The following is a 24,718-nucleotide window of genomic DNA, read 5'->3' as shown; positions in this document are numbered from 1 at the left end:
ACCAGGCACAAAATTAGAAAATAAGGAAGTAAGGAGTTTACTTAAATAATTACTTTGAATGTTAGTAATTACGATTTCAACGTACGGTCTAATGTATTAGAGACTAGTATAATGGACATACCAAAACCTATGTAACGATCTAGTTAAAAGTTTAGATAAATAGATATAGCTGCCTTATTGACTCAAAATGTTTAAAGTACTTATTAGAATTGAATCTGTACAAATGTCGTGTTCACTACACTTAAGTAAATTCTAAAGTGTAAAATTGAAAAAGAGTATAATCATCTGAGACTTAAGTTCAAAAGATTTATTTGCTGCGATCTGAAAAACATCGTGAATTTTATCGACATCGGGTAATCCCTAGCTGTCAGTGATGGATTTCCGCGGAACGTATATAAAAGATTTCGCCACAACTCAACGACTAACACGCGAAGATTCTATTCTCTATTGAAGCCACTTTGAAATATTACGTATAATAAAGATAGAGATATCTCATTCCACTCAAACAGAGCGCTTGAAAGATGTGGCGAGGTCTTTCCTTTTATATAAAATACTTCACGATTTTTATATACTTTATTGTTAAAGTAGCCATATTTTACTTAGGAATTAAACTCCTGAATAGAATTTTAAACGCGTTAATGTCTTTAGGACAATAATCTTCAAAATTTATTTTTACAGCGTAATCAAATCTAGTTAATATAAGCCATATTGTTCCTTTAGTCTTCTTGATATAGGTCTTTATTATAATTTTTATATTCAACAACCAAATAATTGAATAGAACAAATGAAATACTTCTTTAAAGTATGTCAACGCAAATGCAGTTCCTCTGTTGTTGCAATGTCCATGTGTGTCGGGGCAACAGAAGGCGACGAACAGCTCGGTGCCCCCTTATCCTTTAAAAAAAGATGTAAAAATAATACTTACCTTAAAGATGTTTTCTTTGCTTACCAATTTAATCATATTCGTTGTTTTCCCCCGGGTCGCTCCTGAAATGTTCAATCGCAAATGTTACATTACAATATGGCGACTGAAACAAATATAACTTTTATTTCAGCCGTCCCATATTTTACGCGAAAGCAATATATCTTCGGTTCCGTCTGAGCGGTGCACATAAATTTTATAAAGCTTGAACAAGTTTAATAAAATACCGAAGCGAACGAGCGCTGTGAAATTAAAATGTTGCCGATGTCGGATAAATAAATATGTGAAAGTTTTTACAATATTCAGATGAAATATGAGTTAACGTTAACGATAAATATTAAAATATTTAATTATTCAAACTTTCGTGAGATATTATAATAAACTTATTTAAAAACGGTTAAACACTCACGTATATTCGTCCGGTGGTGGCACCGACTCTTTTCGAGCCCATCGGGGGCCCTTCATCAGGGTGAGTGGGACTATTGAAATATTGTTTACTAATGTTCTTTTTATGTAAAATTATTATTATATTTATTTGAAAAACAAAAAGAAGTGTATCCCTTTAATGTAAATTTCTAAAATATCCAACGTCATGATAAAATAGAACCGATATTACTAAGATTATTGACATAGATCTTAAGTGATTGGAATAATCATCATCATCAGCTCACTATATGTCCCCATTGAGGGGCTCGGAGCCTGCCCTAAGTTATTGGACTAATCGCTGAGCTTTACTTGCCAGTCCTAGATTTAAATAAAGAATTAATGATAAGGAATTATATTTTAACTTAGACAATTTGAAGGCCTAAAATGAAAACGTACAAGTCGCATTAAGCTATCTATAATATCCCGTTTCCGTAGTAAATAGTTCATACATTCGGGCCTACATTAAGCTGACCATTTACAAAACTTTCCTCTTAATAATTCACCTAACGAGCTAACTTTAGACTTTAGCTTAAGATATAAGTTTGTGTGGTGATTTAAATTTTGTTTCGTTTCTTTAGTGTTAATTCTAAAAAAATAATGGCAATAGTTGAAATTATTTCCGACCTGTATAGTGTTGGTTGCCATGTGTAATACTTTGTTGAAAGCGATATTGTATTAAGGAGGTCCTACTATATATAAAACCAGTTACTGTAAATGGCTGGCTTATATAAAGCGAGCATGGTATATAGCGAGTGACATAATCTGTTTTATATTAGCTAAATGGAGTTTGGAATATATGAATATTAGTGAGATCTAAATGCTTAGGGCTGTAGTCGCTTGGCTGCGATCCAGTATTACACGAGATTTATGTACAACACGTTTTGCATATTACGATCGATACAGGGCGTGGTCATAAACGCGTTTGCAGTAAAATCTTTTACTGCCCGTAAATATTTTTGGTACACATCATTGTGATACTGTTGTAAACTTTGAGTTTCCACTAAAAGCAACCGTAGATAACATGTCTTTTATCTCAGATTATTCAAGAAGTAAGAAAGAGATGGCAACATGTTTCTGAAAGTATTTTTTAGTATTGCCTATACTATACTTGTATTCTTAAATATAAAAGGGGAAAAATTACTATCTCTTGAACAAGATTTTTTCAGTTTACGATTTAATTTTATAATCATGGAAAGATAACCTTTTTATTTATGACATACTTTGGATGGATGGATGGGTATAAAGTGTGAAGAGATGTACCTTTATCTATTAATACGAATACTAAAAATCGAAAAAGCCCGAAATGCTGTCCCATCGCATTCTATCATCTCTATTTCATCAAGCAAGAAAAATAACGAGAAAATTGTCAAAAACGTTGCTATTTTTGTTTACCGTGCTTTAAAAGACGTGTAAATTAGCTGATAACTGCATTACAACTCTTAGCCGTTAATTAAAAGATCTAAAAAGTTCAACCAGCAAAGAAAACTTGGAAATAATTTCATTTAACAAAGAGAATGGCACAAGTGTCGGACACGGGGTGAAAATTAATGTTAAAAAAAGCAAACGTAGAACTCGACTATAACATCGTTGGTTATAATAAAAATGTTAAATTGCAAATAAAAAGAAAAAATAAAATGTATTTAAGTTAACTTTTTATACGTAAGTGCCAGTTGGAATGTCTGAAAATGCTATTATCTATTTTAATTTATTATAGCAGTACAGTTGCGTTACAAATTGCGCAAGTTTTCCCGTAATTACAGTTCTGGAAGCGACTGTACCGATGTAATGTATTTTGTAGTACATAGTCCAGGCTGTTTCAACTTAATTTAGCGCCAGACTGCAGTATATGTGCAGTGTGCCAACATTAACTACACCCATTAGATGCAACATTAAACATTGTTGTATAAACTCTAGTGGGTTTACAGCTGTAATAAAACGTTCAACTAATTAAACTTTATATACTCGTAGTAAGGTAATTGTGAATTTCTACTACTACTAAAAATAATGTCTAAAACATACTAGATTAATATATTTATTAGGGTTCTTAAAAAGTATATGCGGGATCACAATTCGTTGTGTAACAAAACACAACTGGTGTATGAGTTTGAAAGTCAACCTCTACTAATAGAGAAGCAAAGTTTTTTGTCTGTTCATGGTGTCTTTATTATTCCTAAACAATGAACATTTGAACATTTCATGTTTACAACAATTACTTTAAGTTTTCGAGTCTTAGACAAGATATGAGTTTTTTTCATAGTGCGCAGTTTTAATTAGCTTAAGAGCAAAGGAAATGTATTTAAAATGTAAATGTAAAAGCAAGTTGAGATAGTTCAATGTAATGTAGCAATTTAAATGTAGTCTGAGCTCCAGCATTTAGACGTCAGCTTTTGTTACTTGAAGCTATTAGGATAAATTGCATTTGCATATCGTCCATTTCCCTTATTTGAAACTAAAACAGAAAGGAAAGAGAAATGGAATCGAGAAGAGAGATCGCGAATTAATCTGCGATGTTTTAAATAATAATAAAACGTTTGTTAATTAAACTAATAACTTGAAAAATCAAAAAATCTTTTTCTTATTTCGAATTAAATCGGGTATGTGGTCTCGTTTTTAAAAGTAAACTGGCACTAAAGTATCATTTTAATTTTATCACCCAAGCGAATTGTTGATGAAATTCTCGACGTAAATCAAAGTAATTATATCAAATAGTCTCTAAGTAAAATCCCATAAGCTCTGTAATAATTACTAGCTTTCCGAGTTTGGTTTATTACATTTTAATCCGCGTGTTGAAACAAAATGGCGGCGCGATGTGCGAAGGGTTGGGTCGTGAAGCTGAGCATAAATCTAGTGAAGCGACATCTATATCTCCAGAGAGCTAACATTAATTTGTATACCAAAATGGCGGCGCGTTGTGCGAGGGGTTGGGACGTGAGTCGCAGCTTAAATCCAGAAAAGCGACATATATAACTCTAGAAAGCTAACTAACGTATTGTGTATCGGGCAAGAACAAATTATTAACAAGAATTGATGTTGAAACCTAATGTGGAAAAATAAAATGCAAGAAACTATATTTAAATACCCATTGTTGTTGGCAAGATTATTGGATTTCTGTAATAAAATTCGAAAAGTTTGAGAAGATGCCAATAGCTAATATCCAAAATCCCCCTAAAATATGACATGCTCGCTATATATGCAAATCAATAAAATAAATTTGTATTTCTCATTTTTACCTAGTTCCTAGCTTCAGCGACAAGACACTAAATCATAACAAAGTCAATTTAACAATTTGTTTCGATTATTAAATTCCTACTTAGGTCAATAAAGAAACATTATAATATGTTAGATGTCTACTGCATTTCATTAAAAATATCGAAGTTACACTAAACAGCAAACTCTAGCCTCGCGTCTTAATTGCCTTAAAACAAAAACTTATTGTAAAAATAAGAAGGTAACTGCGCCCGTATTTCTGCAAGAACTAATTTAATTAAACTTTTTTTGTTTTTTCCTAAGTTATTTCAGCTGTTCGTGTGCAGCGAAGAATGTAATGAATGACTTTCGTGTTATTGCTCATTTTGTTCAGAAATACCCATTAATACTGATTTGTTGGTTTTGTGTTAAAGAAATAAGTCACGAGTACTTTCTACTCCGAATTATCTGAGAAAAATACCCATTTACCATGTTTTTCTATCTCCTATATGTTTTACAAAATTCAAGACGTGCGAGTAACTAATGGCTCCTGAAACACAGGGCAACATTGTTCAAGAGTAACATAGTTCAAGAGCCATTGCCCTATGTTCTACCCAAAATACAAATTATATAAAAATTTGTGTCGCAATACAGCTTTTATTATTTTTATTTTTAAAAAGTTATAATGGTTTCAAGGGTGTATGGTACCCAAATAAAGTTATTTTCTTAAAAAGTTGTCTTTTAATAAAGGATAAATGAATATAGTTATTTACTTCTTTTAAATAGACGTTGGAAACTTGATAAGATAATGTTCATAATTTACGACTTAAATAAATCAAATGTTCAAAGATTAAAGACTAATTTTCATTTAAGTTATAACAAATGGAATTGGAGATAAAGGGCATCTTGAATTTAGTCGGGTAATAAAAGTTTGTAGGCGAGACTTAAGCAGGATAATCATTAGTTATTCATTTTCATTTTCGTCGTTGGCCCCCTAATGTTGACTCAAATTTTACGTTCTCGGGGTGATAAAATTTTAACTTGCCATCGAGTAATAAACTTGGGTTATGATATTTCGGATTATTTTTGGGTATGAGTACTGCGCAAAATTTCTAAAGGAAATTACCATCTTCCTAACAGTATTTATGCTTAACTATGATAATAAGTTTTAACTATTATGTTTATTAGGGTACCGTAACTATTAATATCGTGGAGAAGTTAAAATTTCCACAACGGTTTTAAATTAAAACATGAATTTTACACCATATGCCAGGTATATTACGTCTCAAGTACATAATATCAAGATATATCTAACATTGGTTAAATCATTATGAAAAAAAAGATTTACCACTGTATTTGTAAAAAATAATCTTCGTTTAAAATATTTCTAAAAATATTCTAAACAGACGAAATTCAAAATTTTTCAAATATAACAATTAATATTTTCAGACTCAGATTTAGTTAAGGCCATTTTTATCTCAAAATATGTAATAATAAAAAAAACAAACGTAAATATACGTAAATTAAGAAAAATGTACACAAATATTTCTATCATATTTTTATTGACAAGAATTGAAGCAATGTTTCACTTAATCTCCTAATGAGCGCATCGTTTTCCTCGCTAAGGAAAATTGATTTATCTTATTGTTAGCCTCTATGGCTCTCTATAAGCAAAAACATCCCCTGAGGCTTATTTACGCCAGTGTAGTAAATTGGTTGAAATACGTCAGGCGTCGCTGGAGAGTTAACTACTTACCTTGAATGAAAGAGAAGGATGGAACTGTTTAAGTTATGTGAGAGAGAGGGATGGTTGTATTGGTATGAGAATTAATCTTGGCCCGACGGCCTGGTGTAATGAATTGCTGACAAAACTGCCAGTTCATTATCGTAAAAATGATTTGCACGGAAATAGTAAAATTTATGTTAATTAGAATAATTTCGAGTATTAATATCAGCTTACAAGCTTACTTAATTATGACTAGTCTTTTTTTCGCATATTAAGAACAAATTTAATTTAAAGTATTTAGGATTTTATTAATTGTATAATAAGATAAATCCGAATAGTTAGGAAATATGAAGTACGAAAGTCTTGTTGAAAGGCAAAAGAATTAGACGCCAAAGTTAACAGATGCAACATCTTTTTGCAAATACCAAGGATCAATACATTCACGAAAGAGTTCGGGATGGTGCAAAATCTCGAACATCGTTGTGTTAAATGCAGCCAATAGATGGCGCTATTTCATCCCTGACAATTCGATTCAGTTAGGTGGGGTCAGATTCTAGATGGCGCTGTTCATAAGATCCAGTCAGTCGGGTTTTTCGATTTCTTTTTTTTATTAAAGGTTACGTTATTGTTACTGTTAAAGTATTCTTTGGTATATATTAAAACAAATGTTACATGTGTCACGTAACATTTATACTCTATATATTATTTAATGTTAAAAATCTATGATTTGAAATTCAGCCATTAGGTGGCGCTATTTCTTATTTGAGAGCCTACCAATCGGAGATTTTTTATTTTTTTAAATTAAATTTTAGGTTATTCAGGTTAAATTTTATAATGTATCATGGAATTGAAGGTGTCTTTTACTTTTATTGAAGTTAACTTTAAATAATGAAGATTGTAACATTTTCTTTGTCCCATAAATCGATTACCTCATAAATTATAAAGTCATCGTACTACGCTTTTAAGAGAAGGAAAAAAATGAGAAAAGTTGGTTTATGTAACGAAAACCGATGTTATTTTTTCAATTTTATACCCTTTGCGTCATTTTTGTTCTGTATTAATGCAGTCTAAAACATAAATTAATTCGCAAATAAAAATAAATTAAAAAATATAAATAGGAACAAAGACGCATGTATTATTTTTTCCGGTACATAAATAAAATACCAGAAAAAAATTTAATTTCGCTTTTAAATCATAAAACAGAAATATTGCATATAAAAAAGCTCAGAAATAATAAAATTCATACATTACCCATAAGACTGCTTTGCACCCGAAGCCACCCACCGGCCGCACCTTGTCTGTGAAAGCACATTTCAATATTAATTCCCGTTCATAACATAATTCTACACTGTTAAAATATCAAACGTAAATTGAGAGTAGCATAAGAGGAGTGAAAACAGTATTGATACGACACGTCAATACTGTTTGCGCATGTCAGGCGGCGCGGAACGGCTAGACACGAGGCGCAGAAGGGAGTTATCGACGCAATAAAATTTTGATAAAATGTTCCCCGTGTTTCAAAAAACGAGGTGTTTTATTAAAAATAAGCGTTGCTAGCACTTACCTTGTTAAAATCTTCGTCCTCTTGCCTTTGCTCAGATATCTTGAATTTGGAATTAAAATTTTCTGCAGAGTGAGGACTAGAGGTGTCGTTTTCGGCCACGGCTCGATCGCGTCTAACTTTGCGGCGAGCCGCGCCCTAACACGCTACTTGTACTGGATCTCTACCCCTATACCGAGTATCGGGTGGCGAGATCGATCTTTCGCTTAAACCTTAACTTTGCACACATTCTGCAAAAGAAACTAGACCATATCGCTACGAGTTAGGGTTTGAAATTGGTTGGCTGCCACGAGACTTGAGCTATTTTGATGTCTGCCGATAGCGTTTTGGTACCCGGGGATGCTGCGCAGAATAGAAGCGCAAAATATGAAAGGAGACTGCGAGGCGCTGACGGTGGGGAGCGGCGTGAAGAGATAGGGGATATTTGAATAGACGTCGCCAGCTCTCTCGCACTGCCGTCGCGTCACCGCGCCGCCGGGCTAGGGGTGCAGGGTGCAGGGTGCGGGGTGCGGGGTGTGGGGTGCGGGGTGCGTGGTGTATGGTGCGGGGTGCGGGGTGCGGGGTGTAGGGTGCGGGGTGTAGGGTGCGGGGGGCAGGGTGCAGGGTGCAGGGTTCGGGGTGTAGGGTGCGGGGTGTGGGGTGCGTGGTGCGGGGTGTAGGGTGCGGGGTGCAGAGCGAGCGAAGCTCGATACTGTCGGACACGCTTCGCGGTACAAATCAGCAATGTACGGCGCTACAAATGTGCAGAATCCATTGCTGCTTTTATCGAAATTTCTACTTACTCGAACCTCATAGCAAAAAACGAGAGAAACGAAAGAGCGTGAGATAATTGAATCTACCCTCATTACATTATCTGCGAAGCAAGATGTTTCCAAGGAAATTGTATTCAATTTTTTTTGTTTATTGTTACCATGTACACAGCTCTGTACAATTCGATGTTAATTGTAGATTGACAACGGGAAGCCGTTTTGCTAAAAACTTACTTTCATAGCTAATTTGGTATGTCTGCTACATTAATGCAACTCATTTAATTTGTCAGAAATTACCTCAAATGTTCGTCTACATAAATGCTGTTAACATTTAGTTTAAAGTTTTCAAAAATATTTAGTGAAAATTTAACAAAAGGAAGAAAAAATAGATAAGAAGAAGTTGCGAAAAACTAATTTGCACAGCCTCAACTAGAGCAAGAAAGATTTATGAACGAGTAATAAAAACTATGCAATATCCTTGGCTATATAAGAAGAGACATATCTGGGAAATTTACTAACCAACGTAGCAAGCATAACTAAAGCCGGGTTATATCCCGTAGGATTAATACACGAGTCAGGATCGCACCTAGAGCACGTCTAACCGACGTAAATTCATTATGTAGCAGTCACTCATAACAACATATTGTCAGGATTAACTGACGGTCAGGCCAGAGCCTTGATAAATCTCTAACGCCGTCAAAAAACCCAGAGAACACAGAATAGGTAACCGTAGGAAGTTACATTAAATTTGAAACATGAAAATTATTAAGTAATCCAATTGCTGTTTTCATTTAAATTAGAAAATCGTTGTTTTTAGAGTCTTGTCTCAGTAGTATCACATTAAGTTATTTCAAAGTTAAAATATTTTTTCTCTAGTTGTAAATAATTTTAGTCAATTATGAGGTAGTTATCGCTTACCACATAAATACAGCTCACAATTTGATTAGCAAAAGTAATTCCTCACAACGAACTGTTTTTCAGTTTCTGGTGAACATTGCTGGGGACCAACCCGCACTTGGCCAGCGTGGTTGACTATGGCCTAATCACCCTTAACTTAGGGTAGGCTCCGAGCCCCTCGGTGGGGACGTATAGTGAGCTGATGGTGATTGCTGGGGACAAAAATTATGTTTTGTGAGAAACTTAATAATGATATTTTAGCAACATATTTATCTACAAATATAAATTCCTATAAGTTTGACTTATAAGCACTAGTTCTTAAATAAAATATCTCCAATAAACTGAGATTTGAGGTGAGGTTGCCATGATTTTAATCTAGCTCGCCTACTTTTTTTTGTTAAAGACCGGTATCTTTTTAAACAGTATTTATATACTGTTGAAGCATATGTCAATTGCAAGGTTTAAATGCATAATTTAGTCATTATTCGATTACGAATGTTCTAGCAAATATAGGTAGTTAGTACACGACCAGACTAACATATGACTTGGCTCAGCAGCTCGCTCATAGAGCCAGTGTCGAATATTACTATCGTAAGAGAACCACAAAGGTTATAGTTGACCACAAATTATGATGCCAGTATCGATGTGAAGTTTCTAGGTGGTTAACAACTAAACTGGCCTAACACTTAACGATAACAAATTGCTTTCTCTGTTTTTTTCACAGAACATGTAGGAAATCCATCTGCCGTTGTCCTTTGTTTAAGTTGAAATATTTCCTTTTGTACTAAGAGTCTAAAACTAAAATAATAATGCGATAGTAACGAAACATGTATTTGTAAAGTTCTCCACATCGTTTAGAAGTTTACACAACTGTAAGTTTTATTATTAACATGTTAATTACACTGTGTCGCAGTTTGTTGGTATGATTCCAAGTCTAGTGTACTTATTCTGGAAACTTGATGAAATAGACTGCCTTTTGTTTTATTCAAGTTATAGGCAACTTATAAGGACTTCTTCACGTCTTACTTTCTAAAAGTAAAAATAGTCTAAAAATCTGAATATCTGATACTCTGAAAATATCGTATAACCTAATTATTGGCCACAATCCAACTGTACCTTACAGTTATTTCATAAATTTTTAGAACTTTTAAACCTTACTTATATTAACAATGGACAATAAAATTAAAGACGTCAATGTTTATGTATTATTTCTTTGATCGAGATGAGTACACATAATAAGGATTCCTATTTCATAATAGAAGCTTCATTTTTCTATAATATTTGTATATAATACTAGCTTTCTTCGAGTTGCCAGAATAGTACCGTAACTGGAATTGCAAGCGTAATCCCCGTCGTCGATGCAAGTTGGTACTGTAGCCTGTCTTGCTTTAATTTTGTATGAAGTGCACCAACTATACACTATCCACTGTTGAAATTAAATGTGGTTGCAGAAACAGCGGCCATTTTCTTCAAGTTTGCTGCATTGAAATGTTTGTATTCTCGTTTAAAATTTTAAGGCTTTATTTAACTGAGTAATTGGAGTGTTACTACGTAGAATAATTATCAGATAATTCTAAATTAAAATATATTAGTCCCAAATACTTGTTAATAGAATTGTTCTTAAATTGCACCAGGAATAGGTCAACTATAAAAAAATTTGCCATAATGCATACTGTAATTGTTTTCCCATTCAAAATACGGATATTTCCTAAGATTTCTATAGTATTTTCTAACCGCGTAGGTTTGTGACACTGAAATCTGTAAACATATTGTAATTCCTGTCTTTTATCTTTGAGAAAACAGAAACAATATGTTTTAAACGGGGATTTAAATCTGAGAAACCCACGGGAACTCAGTAAATTTTCGATGCTTAAGTACAAGTCTCCTAGATAGAGCTTCCATCCGATATATTGATTCTGTAGCAAGGCCATCCAGTCCCATTATACATATTTCATCGGGCAACCGTACCCGGCCATTAGGCAGCTAACATGTACCAAGAGCGTCGTTACGCTACCAACCTGATAAATCTTACAATTGCCAGAGTTTAACTTCGACTGTTAAGCTAAGCAATACATGGATATGTGCTAAACAATTTGCTATTTTCCCTTTAATTGTACACATGACTAATGCGGCCCTAATGCTTTGAGTCCAGGTCCACCTTTAAGCCCAAGCATCAATGATTGTTGAAATTTCCTTTAAACCCGGAGAGTGTGTTGCGGTCCCGGGGTTGTGTGACCAGTATGCGGTGCTTTTTTGGACTCTTTTATAAAACATTATCATCCTTTTGATATCGATTCGGTTTTGAAGTTTTAATTTATCTTGTCCTTGCTTTTGATATAAAATTTATTGTGAAAATTTTACCCAGTTCACGAAGATTCATAACTTCTCTTGAAAGCAAGCTTACGAAGCATATTTAAGTAACTGATCATTACATATTACTATAAATTCAAGATCCTTATTTTACTTACAGTTTGATTGTCTACAATTTAGGATTAAAAAGACATGAAGAACTATGTATATATTATACATAAAACAGAGTCGTGTTAGTCATATCATTTATAAATCAAGACCTGCTGGACCAACTTTTTTGATTTATATGTTTTTGGATTTAAAAAAGTATAACATAACTCAAGAACGGATATAGTCATGTTTAAATTGGAATTTTTTTTATGTCATTATAAAATCCTACTCATTTGTCGCCTCTTAGGCGGAATGAAATTCGCCGGGTAAAAACTTCTTAGGCTATTATCAAAATTAATAAATTCCAGCTTGATACCTTGACGCGTTCCTGAGAAAAATGGTCTTAACAGACAGACGGGTGGACCACGAAGTGATCCTATAAGGGTTCCGTTTTCTTCCTTTCGAGGTACAGAACTTTAAAAAAGATGTTAATCTTTTCACGTATTTCCTGTGAGCTTCTTCTTATTTGTTCTTCTAATATTGAAGTCTACATCGAGTGAAAACAAAGAAATTCGAAAATATAATGTAGATTTTAACCTTCAAACAGCGCCGCTTCTGCTTACAAAAGTACAAATTATTAAAATAAGATTATTCATTTCAAACGATGTTCATAACAATAAAATTTAGATCACAACGAGCGCAGCGCAGGCCATCCGTTAATTAAGTTTGTGAATAAAAACCTCCCAGAGTACACAGCGCGCCTCGTAAAGCCAGACCAGACCAAATTTAACTCGGAATTTATAACGTCATTAAATTGATGCAGAAATAGCGCACTGGCAAACGTCAGCCACCGTTTGCAAAAAAAAAGTCAAACAGGTTAATTTTTAATAGAAATCAGTCTTAGTTTTATATGTACTTTATTACATTATCTCTATAGTAATAGCTGGATAAGTCGGCTTGCAGCTTTTGCTTCGTTCCGACTTAAAAGTGTTGATGTTAGACACTGACAGTTAAATCTATCTCTTATTAGATCAAATCCTCACCACCATTTTGCCAAAATGGCCAAAATCAAATACGCACAAAATATAACTACGTATAGCCTCTCCATATTTACAGGAGTGCTTATAGCTCTGAATGATTCGACAAAAACTATTAGTCAGATTGCGAAAATCGTCAAATAAAGTTAATTCTCCTTTTGTGAACATTGTTATATTTTGGCGGAAAAATGTTATTTTTTCTCTCTTGTGTTAATTCCAACAAACAGAAGTACACATACAACATAACACTTTACTCATGAAATGATTAGGAAATCAAGAAATCTTGACACAAAAAGCAATAAAGGAGTCCAATAAAAACCACACATTCGCGTACATCAAGTTAGTTATATTTAAGAAACAATAATTGTCATAGAGGCACGTAATGATAACGTTTATATTCTGCAAACCGTACAAAAGCTACAAATCAAAGCGATAATAATTATACGGCAGCCATTTGTAGCCATAAGGGCGGGAAAACAGAGGTGTCTGATAAAAGCATAACCTGGCCATAGTTGCCTTTGTTAGTGGTCTGAAACAATTGGACCTTGTAGTTTTCGATTGCAATCGCTAATTGTTTCGTTGACAAATAAGCCATTAATCTAGCTTTCTGGCTACGAGGGACAAAAACATTCCTAAAGCGATGTACGAAAATGATCTCCAAACAAAATCCATTTCCATTTCAAATTCGTAAATAGGGAGAATAAATTTTGTTGAAGCAAGGTCTCATAGAATACAAGCTTAAAAGGATACACCTTGTTCAGTTATGACATAGCAATATTAGTATTAAGAATGAATAAATTTAATATCACCAACATTTGAAGGAATTACAAGAATACATGAATTAAAAAACATTAAATGCATTTACCGTGAGTTTTTTACACCAAAATCTCCGTTTAAAATATATTGCTATCTCTTTTTTTTTCAAATATAATGACAGAGATGACGATATGTTTTGTACAGAGATTTCGGTTAGAGATACAAAACAGCTGCATTAAGGGAATCAACTATCTTGATATTAATCTTAAGTATTATTTTAAATAGACTCATCGAACTATTGTTTGTCATATTTGAATTGTTGAAAGTTATATATTATTAAACAAATAATAGCACAAAGTAAATGAAATTTATGGAAAGCTGCAAATGAAACGATTTAATATAAATAAATTGCATAAACGTCATGTTGTGTCTATTCCAACTTACAGGATATTGGAAACACCATTCCGGGCGAGGGATCTGTCACCTTTCTCTATATTGGTCCACTTTCGCGCACCCTTTTTATCTTTCCTCGACCCTTCCAAACTGTTGCGGCCATCATCGCCTCTATCCCCATCCTTTAATATTGTTACATAATATTTTTAGGATCAAACGACGTCGGTGTTATTGTAAATCTCAGTTAACAATACACCCATAGACTTTCGGAGTTAGACTGGAACGTGACATGGTAATTTTGGTGTCAATATTCAGTTTCACAAATTTAGAATAAAACACGAAGAGAAGTATTTTGCTTAGTAATTAAAAAAGTAAATAATGTTAAATCTAATGATTTTTTTCGATCGAATCTATTTCGGAATGTATTTTTCGTATATTAATTTTGGTGGTTTGTTGTTATATAGTGGATAAAATTCTCAACGACATTATATATTATCTTTAGATTCCGATCTCTAGATAATAAAAATTATTTCGAAACTGATTTCGACGCTGACGTCTAATTAAACTGATGATAAAACGAAAACATGTTTTCGCACAAATTGCCTAAACCTTTTCCCCTAATCTTGTTCAAGTGAAGTACTTACTCGATCGTTCTCACTTGCTACAAATCTTCATGTCTTACAATCACGACACCGCAACTTCGTTACAGCGAATGGTGTACTTTTATGACGGTATCTGACGTTCGGTCCAAATAGGAAATTGTTGCCGGTCCCAAGACACCCACCATGTCGCGAGAAATGTACACGAATAATTCAGTTTTTTCATCCCCCTCCAAGGGCTATATTATTTCATTACAAATGACGCAAAATATATGTAAATGTTAATGAAAATCAAACTAAATTGCAACGTATTAAAGTCGAAATAACATCCGAGATAACATTATGGATACGTTTAATAATACGTAACGTAACATCCCTTGTTTTTATTCCCGCAGCGGGATTCGAGGAGCTTTTTGTTAAGTGTTCCGTCAGTTCGGAATGACGAAACGAGGGAATTCTGTTTTTTGACTTGTTGTGTTTCTGAAAGAATTATGGGGCGATATTCATTTACTGGGTACAAGTTTTTTCGCAGTATTATATAGTAAGGAACCGCTACCATTCTGAACGAATTTCGAGATTCAAGTAAATTAATATTTGGAGGTAGAAATAAGTTCTTTCTCGTACATATTAAACAATAATAGGACTTCTCAACAAGCTTGATTAAGGCTAGATCAAAATACGAGATTTATTTATTCTACCATGTTTCCATATTTATGGAACTTACGCGCGATATGGTTTTCTATTTAAATATTAAAACCAATAAGTTACATTTTCAAATCCTCGCATTAATTCGATTCGGATCTAAAAATCGGATGTCGAAATGGCCAGGAACCTGTGATAAATTTGCCATTCGTTCGAGCGAACGTATCGGAGACCCAACGGCTAACTGCAGTCAATAAAGATATAAAATTACTATCAAAAGCTAGATTTTATTTGTTCATCATAAAATAATATTTATTATTGACATATCGCACAAAATTATATGATTATAAAAATCATATAATTACATTAAAAACTACAATCTTAATATTCCGTTACAAAAGACATAAACGCTCCTATTGAAAAAAAGACTTATTTTATTTTCTCTGATTCTTTGTCTTTTCGATCGTCTGTTTAATGCAACGTCTCAAAAAAAAATATCAATAACTCGATTGTTTTTGCGGGGTTAAGAACAAAAACAATTTTTTTTTAAATGTTTTCCGTCAAAAATTAATACATTATTGTCTTATGTATTTGTACTTAAAACCTGTTCCCAAAGACACAATTTCCTTTCAAAGATTCGTTCCTTGTGCGTACCGCAAAGGATTGGAACAAGTTGCCAGCCTCTGTTTTTCCGTCCAAATATGATATTGGGATCTTCAAAAGTAGAGTGAATAGGCACATACTAAGCTAGCGCGTACCATCTTTCGACCAAATCTCCACTTCACCAGGTGGATTCGTGGTCAAGCGCTAGCTTATAAAACGTAAAAAAAACAAGCTACTAGGATAATCTTACTAATATATAAATGGGAAATTTTAGGTGGATGGATGTTTGTTACAAGGTATCTTTGGAACTGAACGGATCTTGTTGGAATTTGGCACAGATGCAGAACACAGCCTGAAAGAACACATAGGCTACTTAGTAAGCTTTTTTAATTCGCGCGAACGTAGTTACAGGCGTTAGCTAGTATATCATATAATGTATTTGTAGTTAAAAACCGTTCTAAAAGAGACAATCTATAGGATAATTTCTGGATAAAAATGTTCGTTCTATGTTCAATAAAATTTCCAAACACATAAATTTGAAAAATAAATGGCTCGATAAACAAGTGCTAGCAGAATGCCGATATTTTCTATTCAACTATCCATTTATTACGGCTTATCGGAAAACCTTCTTTAATAAAATCTTTTTGCAATGTGAGTTTATAAAATACGATTTTAAGCTTACTCTTTTCAGCCATTTATTTAAAGGCAGTGAAATTGTTTAGTTAAACTCGAACATTTTTGTCGCCATGGTTGTATAACGAAATCTTCTATGACTAATTCTTTCTGATGTACCCAAATCCCAAAAAGCTGCGGAATAAATTTAATTCAGTTTCACAGATTCTTAAATAATAGGTATTTAAAAATTATGAATTTGTTAAAAGGAATTACAGGGTGAAATTTTCATATGGCAACTTCGCACTGTGTAAAATAATTTTAATATCAAAATTTTCGTATTAAAACCTTATCTCGTAAAGCCGAGGTAATCACATTCACCGCAAATCGGTAATCGCTTAACGGGCATGTCGTTATAATAGAACTCTAAAAGATTTATAATTCCAAAGATTCGTGGAAAATTCACAACGAAAATCTGACCTGCCATACGACGTATCGTAGCTGTGATGGGTTTAACCGCCAGAAAGAGATGGAAGATTTTATATAACATGTTAGATAGAGAAGGAGAAAGCTTTCGGTGCCTCATATTGATCTTTCACCCGCCATTTTGGACCGTGCCATTTTCGCTCCGGGCGTCACATGTATACAAGAAAAAAATGATAGGCTTTTATTCGCCTGTCGTTTTTGCGTTTTAATGAAATTATTTCAACACAATAAGAATGTATAGGCCGGGTTTGATGTAAATTAGCATTTAAGATGTTGTGAGAACAATATCTGGCACTTTATGAGGCATCGTATGTCGTGAATATGGTCAATTTCGTTAAAGCTGATATCGTGGGGATTGAGGTTATTTTCTTCACTTATATTCAGTCTTTGTACTCCCTCTGATATTTTTATGATAATCTTAATGAAATTGATGTTAGTATATAACACGATGTATATAGCGTCTAGCAGAAGATGTGTTTCAGCCGATAACAATGGGTAACAAAATGAGACGCGTCTATACTAAATGTAATTGATTAAATCTACACTGATAGAAATCACATAAAAAGTCCTTCATCGGCAGCTTTTTTCTTTGTTACATGAAGTTCAAAGTCCTTCGTGAAATATAAGTGACATCTTATATTTTACAAGTACAAGGAATATTGTGTACCTTTTCAATATCATAACAACAACAAATAAGATAATAAATGTAAACATATTTTAATGTTACGTGTATATCGGAACGAGGCGAATATACGACCTCGTATATTCGCCTCGTTCCGCGAAACGTTAAGGTGATTATACACTAGAGCATTTTCATTAGCATTTCTATGTAATATAACGTTCTTAAGAATAGTATAACACGAATTAAAAGCACAGTTTTCAAAGCACGTCTGGTTCATGAAAGAGTGATACACAAGAACATATCATAGAGTGGCGTTTTGTTCTGTTACAAGTTAATACTCTAGTCTATAGCTACCTTTAGAATTCATTTACTTTTACATGAACATAAGCGTTCAAAATCCAACAATGTTTCTGTATACGGAACATGAAATTTCAATTAAATTTTTCCCTTTTAAAGTGGCATCCGACATCCCCGTTTATGTGTTTAGGATTCGGGTAATATTTAGCGTAGTACGATTATTTATATCAGTTGTAGACGACAAAATCGCACGGATTGTTTGTTCACATTTGCGCTTTCATGCATTTCAGATTTGTAATTAACTTTACAAATATCCAATGTAATAAAATCTCTCTAGGTTAATTTATTTTAGCTTTACAAATACAGACGAATCTGGATAAGCAAGAGTCATTGTCTGATCTCAACACTCGCGTATAATTTTCGATACAATATAGTTGATTAGAAATGAACAATTTCTGAGTCTACAAATCTACTGATATCATTTTGGCGTATTAATGCTATTTATAATTATGCTATTTACTTCTTAGGAAAGAAATCACACGTATAACTTCGAAGCGACACGTTATTTACCTCTCAAATTGCGCTTAAAATTTTGTGTTAACATTAATATAATTGTACATTCAATCATGTATATAGTATCGAAACATAGCTAAATCATTCGACAGAAAACTAATTTATTTAGTGTTAGGAAATACTGTTATGTAATTTACCTTGCTGCATAAATTCCGAACACAAATTGTGTTTAGTTTGATTAATTTATGTATTGTTCAGGAAAATGTAACATGCATCGTATCTATGATATATTGTAATAAACTATTTATATTGAATAATTGAAACAGATATTGTTTGGATAATTTATGTGTTAAATTATAATACATAAACAGTTATGTATAATATAATGCGTCATAGTTAGCTAAATTATCCCTGACCATGGCGCACGTAATTCAAACTTAATTGTTTGTATCATAGTAGCATAGCATTAATGGTAATGATTATGATTAATTATTTGCTTTTATGACCTAAGTGTAATTCGCATAGTATTTTAAAGCGCCGAAAGTTCAGGGTATACCACATCTATGATGGGTTATATTACGACTATATCTCGTTTCCATCCGTTAACAAATAAGGTAATCCGATGAACGTAAAATTCCATACATAGCGGCTATTACGAATTTCACTTTTTTGCGCCAGAATTGTGGTATTAAACGATGTGATAATTCAAAAGAAGAGTAGCTTACGATATAGTTATATGACAAGTTTTTTTACCAGAAAATTTAAGGCATTTACAATGTTTAATATAACTATGGTTGTGACAACGTTGAATTCATATCAAATGCTAAATTTCACCATAGTTTCCATCCAGTACGGACGCGATAAAATCCTAACGCAGACAATTTAATAGGACTCGGAGTCTGCGAGACATTGTATAAAGGAAAGACGATCGATCGAGACTCAGCCAACTGAGACTAATTAAATTGGAAATGATAATGCAGTTTTCTTTTTGCAGTCTTGTTGAATCGATCGAAGACGAACTCTGGTAAAGTCTGATGTTATCTTCGGAGGTTACAGCAATTCTTTTGTTTTCCAATTAAATTGCTATCGTTCATACTTAGCTTATTTACTACTTGTGAATGGACCCCGCTAAGATGTAGAACATAGTCTAGAAGAACACATAAGCTACTTGTTAACTTTCTCTTTAATTCCGCACGGACGGAGTCGCGGGCAACAGCTAGTATTTCACAAATGTTCTGTCGCCAGTGACTCCATCAGCGCTGAGTTAATATTTTTTTTTTTTATAAAATAAGGGGGCAAACGAGCAACGGAAACACCAAGGTGTTCAATGACGCCCATGGACGTTAGCAATATCAGAGGACCCGGATATGCGTTGCCGGCCTTTGAGATGTTGATACGCTATATATTCATCCAGGCTATGTTCTACGTCTATGCTAAATTTCAGCGAGATCCAAGAAGCCGTTCGGGAAATACCTTCTATCAAACATCCATCCATGCAAATATTAGCATTACTTTTTGATATATGAATCAAACTGAAATAAAATTAACTCAAATCATACGGTATGCAGTAAATAACATGTTCTTTGTACAAATACAGACATCATAAATATTATTATCGACAAGGTAAGTAATATATTGAATGCAGTTGGAAAATATCGTGAATCGGACAAAGGATTTCATGGAAAAATTGAATCGTCGAATCGACGCTATCAGAAGCGTGCTGTGCGCTTTTACTGCAAGAAGGAAAAATCATTTTATAAGTCTTTATTTCTTTCATTTGTGCACTATATTTATAATTAGATTATAATAGTGCAATACTAAAAGTCATATAGTACAGAGAAAATTAGTTATGTATCATGCAAACATAATGTGATACTTGTAGGTACTTAATTTTATGAAAGAATCGAGCTTAACTGCCGCACGTAAAATCATTTGTAACTAAAAGGAAATCTGTTAATGTAGCTTAATTATTATAAATCTACACTAATTACCTATTTGAATACACTGCATCACCAACGCTTACCAAACGCCACGTTTCACCAACACTTTGAAACCCTTCATATGGTTCAAAATGTGAATAACTTTAATATAAACCCATAACATCAAGGTGTATATAGGTGTTGCAATTAACACTTCCCCAAAACAATTGCCAGTCATTATTGACCTCTCTGTCTGCATACATAACAATGCTAGAATTCTATTACGATCGGTCATTTTATAAAAGCTAGACGAACATGCTAGATTGCAGAGCAAAGGGACGAGCCCTCGTGATAATTGTCAGTAGCTGGGGGCAATGACCTTTGTCAACGTGTGGGTAGACAGACACCGCCTACCACCTACTGTGTATATAGTCTGATTGCTAACTTAAAGTAATTAATACAATATGGTCAAAATCTGTAAAAGAGTAATTTGTAGATATATGCGTAAATATTTTTCTTTTGTTCAATCATGGTTTTGGCCTGAATTTCTAAGGTTTATGAATACACGTAAATATTGTCAACTAGCTGTCGCCCGCAACTTCGTCTACGCGGAATTAAAAAACAAATTATGTTTACGTGTTCTTCCAGACTATGTTCTATATGTGTGTTAAATTTCATCAAGATGTGTTCAGCCGTTCTGGAGATACTTTAAAAGAAATATCCATCCATCTAAATATTGGCATTTATATTTATATGCTACAATGTCCGAAAAGGCAAAAAAATATCTATTATAATAGAAAGAAATTAATGATATATATGAAAACACGCAATCATAGGTTTTCTCTGTTAAATCACCCGTAGAAAAGAATATTGCTATCTCTATATTTTTAAGGAGATTGAGAGGACTTTACATATTCTGTGTGTATATAAACAAATAATCTTCAATTATATAAAATTAGATTTTAAATTTTGAAACGTCAACATTTTTAAATCGGCCATTTTGCGACTGCAATACGAAGCGGCGCTCACATAGTTGCAGCAATGGGGTCGCAATATCACGATACAGTAATAAAAGTCGATAAGGGGCCGGTCGCATATCAACTTCTGGCATGAGTTCAGAATTGCAGCTTCTAACGGGAACATTCGTGCCATCTGTCTAGTAAAGTCTGTAACATTTTTAATATAATGTTCCCTTGTTATACAACGAAGTACGAATATTATAACGTGTTAAACGAATTCAAAAGAGAACGATGACTGAATACTAAAGAAATAACGTATAAACGATGAGTGTAATAGCACAAGACGTAATAGCTTTTGTGAACGATGAACGAATAAAAGTATTTGAAAGTGCAATATGTTTGAAATGTGCATGTGAGGAACGAAACTTTTAATACATTTTAAAGCTTAGTATTAGATTTATTAGATGCTCGCATATTTTGTACATTATTTATTTCATATGCGCATTTATGAGAACGGGCGAGGGTTTGTTTCAATGTCGTATTAATAGGTAGACTACACTATATCTATAATATACTTATATATTGTAATTTGTCCTGGTTGCGCAACATCCGAGAGTGGACAGGGGTTGCGAGTGCCGCCTTACTTTTTCGCCTTGTAAGAGACAAAGGAAAATATGAAGAACTGATCGCCAACCATCGCTAGTCGGAGAGGCACCTCAAGAAGAAGAAGAAGAATTAATGTAAAATCTTATTAATATTATAAATGCGACAGTTGAGATGGATCGTTGGACGGATGTTAGTTAGAAGGTATCTCCAAAACAGATGCATGTATGCATGATGTAGAACGTAATCAGGAAAATACGTAGGCCACTTATGGAGGTTTTCTTTTAATTTCGTACCGAATCGTGGACAACATTGTCTAAAATTGATATGGTTTATATATTCGCTGATTTGTAATAATTTTGGTCTATAAAACTGGGATATAAACTTGACTTGTGTTAAAATAATAGCAAATGTGACGTAAATTCCATTTAAAGTTCCACGTATCCGCGTGCATAATACAACCATCTAGGCCGCCATTACCGGCTGTGTAGATGGCACTAAGTTTCCCCAGTTCCAAGTTCCGCGGCAGAATTTGGCACCAAACTACACGAGAACAATTTAAATGTTGCAAATTTGTTACTCGGAAATTAATTCCTTATACAATTCACGACGTACAGCTTTTCGTTATTATTCACAGTTTTTGCTCGGTTGAAGCTTTTGTGGTTTTACTTTTGTGGGTGCAAAAAAGCTTTTTAGTATAAACTTAATGGAGATTTGCTTTCAATGAAAGTGTTCAAAGAAAACGCCAGCTAGAAAAATGTTATTTATGTTTCTGAATCTGGATCAAATTCTCTGAATAAAAAATATCGTCCTCTTTGTCACTGAGTTTGACAAAATAGAGATAGCAATATGTTTTAAACGTTGACTATTGTCTCAGACAGACACGCTTAATGATGTGCTTAAACTATTTTTTTTTAATAAAAATAAATTACACAAATATCGGTCACCTCACCGATGGTCCTTCACATACATTCATTATAAATCAGCCATAACAATTATATACCTTTTTTAAATAATTTAACAAATAAAATCCAAGGTTACGTTGCCATTAACGAAAGGTTTCAGTTTGCATTTTTAATTTAGAAGATAAAAATAAACACGTGTTTTCTTTCTCTATAAAATTTTACATAATACATGGAACGTTCTAGACGAGACGTTGAAAATATTGATTTTACGAACAGTACGAAAAACCTCATACAAATGTAAATGCTGAATTCAGCTTCAGCATTAAAGTGTTCTAACATTCCCACAGATGGCGTTAGTAATTAACAACCAATAATATTAATTAAAGTAAATTAATTTTAAAATATCACTCTTACTGTTTTATTAAATAACGAATAAAATATTAATAACATTTTAAATTGTTGACTTAAATAAAACTAGCGCCATCTGTTATCAACATTGGAAATTAAAACATGTAAGCCTTCGAAGGTTTTAGAATTTTGTCTGACTACAACTCAATTCTGAAAACATCTTCATTCCATGATAATCTCTGAGATGGCGTACAAATATAAATGATAATAAAAAAATTAAGTACTATGATACCTTAGGAAATTGTGGAAGTTGATGCAAATCCTATTTGTTGATTTGTTATACTTCTTGTCCATCTTTACTTGTTTACACGATGAATATATTATTTTTATTAATACACTTTAATATGAACAACAAACATCACCATGACGCCGCTTACAACAAACTGCTGACGGTCGGTAGACCATCTCCAGTACTATATCTGAACAACTTTTCCCTGTTGGCGGGAACAGATGCATTTTATCTTGCGTCTCTTTCCCACGTGCTAATCAACATATAGCACCATCTCACGGGTGTCGATTAACGTGAAACCATTACGCTGAGAACAAAAAAGGGTCCCCTTTGAGTAAATCGTAATATATCATCGCTTTGACGTTATGAGCTTAGGGACTTTGGTGCGACTAGTTTGCTTTTGTACAAAAGAAGTTAAAATTTATTGCTGTAACGGTTGCGATATTCTTTCAAATGAATTTTGCTGATGTCATATTCAATATTCACAGTTACTGCAAAGGAGTTATGACAAAAACCATGAAGATTATTAAAATTTAATCTAATATATAATATTTCTTGCTAAATGTAGTTACCCATAGTTCAGCGCTTACAAAACGTAGCTTACGGTCCTACATTCAAATACTCGTTACGATAATTTACGAACGAACAGTTCTGTGCTTATTCTGATCTACAATTATTTACGTATCGTTTATCACAATTCATCCTTCATGTACAAAATCAATTCAAAAACATACCTAGTAAATTTTGTCGTTTCTAATTGTTAAAATATTTTGCATATACAACTTAGTGTACTATAAGTTATAGGTTTAAATAAATCCTTGTATACGTCAAATAACGTTATTCCACAGAGTTGTCGAGTTTATTCAATGTGTTAGATTGTAATAAAAATAAGCCACAAACGTATCGAGCTCTCACGGCGCAAACGCATTAATCAAAACACGACAATGGCACGGACGCATCAACTGAATCCAAGTGCACCCGACTGACGGCTATAATACACAAAGTCGAACCCAAAAACATATCCTAATAAAAAGATAATCAAAAAATTACTCATTTATTCAATAAAAAAGTTCCGGTCCCAACAACATATGTCAGGTTAAGCAAGCTAACCTTCAGGTAACTGAACAGTCTGTGCAGTAAAAACTGTAAGTGGTTTAGACGGCTAATATTTTGGTCAGTTAATTATCTAACCCGTGTGTTTCCACTACAGGAACACCTCCTTTTAAGTCTGTTTTTACATGACAGTGGAAACACACCTTAACTATTTC

General features: G+C 33.4%; 1 long non-coding RNA gene across 1 annotated transcript; it reads right to left on the bottom strand.

Annotated features, from left to right (window-relative positions):
* Window positions 1-921: 921 nt before the first annotated feature.
* LOC106122456 (uncharacterized) lies at window positions 922-7,929 on the bottom strand. The gene is made up of 3 exons (XR_001228105.1): window positions 7,825-7,929; window positions 7,512-7,558; window positions 922-987 (listed from the first exon to the last, which is right to left on the bottom strand). It is a non-coding gene; the product is annotated as an uncharacterized LOC106122456 (long non-coding RNA).
* Between the last annotated feature and the right edge of the window lie 16,789 nt (window positions 7,930-24,718).

The sequence above is a fragment of the Papilio xuthus genome, unplaced genomic scaffold, assembly GCF_000836235.2.
Source record: "Papilio xuthus unplaced genomic scaffold, Pxut_1.1 DF826923.1, whole genome shotgun sequence".
NCBI classification, from domain to species: Eukaryota; Metazoa; Arthropoda; class Insecta; order Lepidoptera; family Papilionidae; genus Papilio; species Papilio xuthus.
Note: the sequence above shows the minus strand (reverse complement) of the source record. Positions and strands in the feature narration are given on the sequence as shown.